We start from the raw sequence: 1,839 nt of genomic DNA, 5'->3' as shown, positions 1-1,839 counted from the left end.
AAGGTTTGTAAGCAAGGGAATAAGTTACTGAGGGGATAGTAAAATTAAAAGCTCTAATAAAATATTAAATAACTATTCATATGGAGTAGTTTATGTAGACTTTAATGTGAAGGCAGGGAATTGGAATTGAATTCAGCCTTGAAAAATGTTGTGGAGTCTTGCAAGCGTAAAAAATTTAATAGCTAATAAAAAATTTTTTTCCCAATAAGGAGATGCACAGCTTGTAATATTACAAATATCAAAATTATTTATTTTACTTTAAGCATGAATGATCAGGAATAGTAGCTGACTATAAAGATTGGGATTAAATGAAATTTTGAATTCCTTTACATATATATAAATTGACATGGACTCATACTGATTATTACTCTTTGAGAAAATATGGAAACACCCCCCAACGCTGGAAATAAATAATTGTATCATTTTTCAAATTGGATAATATAGGTTCTTTTAAAAAATTTTTTTTACATTTATTTATTTTTTGAGAGTTAGAGTGAGACAAAGTGAGATTAGGGGCTGGGAAGAGAGAGAGGGAGACACAGAATCTGAAGCAGGCTCCAGGCTCCGAGCTGTCAGCACAGAGCCTGATGTGGGGCTTGAACCCACAAACCGTGAGATCATGACCTGAGCTGAAGTTGGATGCCTAACCAACTGAGCCACCCAGGTGCCCCTGGATAATATAGGTTCTTAAAACTATAGGCAAATAACCTTGATCTCAGTCCTCCTCAATATTCTAAACTATAGTGAGAAAACTGGAAAAGACTGTGATAATCCCTAGGGACAAGCATAGCTTCAGTAAGAAAAATCAAGTCTTGGGGCACCTAGCTGGTTTAGTCGGTAGAGCATACAACTCTTGATCTCTTGTAAGTGTGAGCTCCACGTTGCATGTAGAGATTACTTAAAGAAATTATAATAAGGTAATTATAATAAGGTAAAGAAATTAGAATAAGGTATTCTCATTTCCTTTTTGGAGACTACACTACTAAGTTTGTAGCAGGAGAAGGCCAGTGCTATGGGATATCATGATCATAGCAATGAAAGAATCAAATGGGAAATGGGAAATTATTGCCAATATTTTATAAACATTTGAAATTAATTATCAGGGTGCCTGGGTGGCTCAGTCGGTTAGGCTTCTGACATCGGCTCAGGTCATGATCTCACAGTCTGTGGGTTCAAGCCCCGTGTCAGGCTCTGTGCTGATAGCTTGGAGCCTGGAGCCTACTTCAGATTCTATGTCTCCCTCTCTCTCTGCCCTTTCCCTGCTTGTGCTCTGTCTCTCTCCCAATAATAAATAAGCATTAAAAAATAAAAATAAAAATGAAATTATCAGTTATTGCAAGAGTATATTATTAGATTGGTCTCTAATTTAGAGGGAAGTCATTAGTGGATTTCCACATAAAGTCTTACTGTTATATCTCCACTCCAAAAATACCATCAAATGATATGAAATGTTAGTTTTAATATATATATTCATATACATGATTTTCTCTCTCTCTTTTTTTAAATTTTTTAATATGTTTATTTATTTTTGAGAGAGACACACACACACAGAGCGCAAGGAGGGGAGGAGCAGAGAGAGAGGGAGACACAGAATCCGAGGCAAGATCCAGGCTCTGAGCTTTCAGCACAGGGCCTGATGTGGGGCTCGAACCCATGAACCATGAGATCATGACCTGAGCCAAAGTTGGACGCTTAACCGACTGGGCCACCCAGGCTCCCTTCTCTCTTTTTTTTAATGTTCATTTATTTTGAGAGAGAGAGAGAGAGAGAGAGAGAGAGAGAGAGAGAGAGAGAGAGTCAGAGCACCACCGGGGAAAGGGCAGAGAGACAGAAAAAGAA

Source organism: Panthera onca, chromosome D4 (assembly GCF_046562875.1).
Source record: "Panthera onca isolate mPanOnc1 chromosome D4, mPanOnc1 haplotype 2, whole genome shotgun sequence".
Classification (NCBI taxonomy): domain Eukaryota; kingdom Metazoa; phylum Chordata; class Mammalia; order Carnivora; family Felidae; genus Panthera; species Panthera onca.
This window is presented reverse-complemented; position numbering follows the sequence as displayed.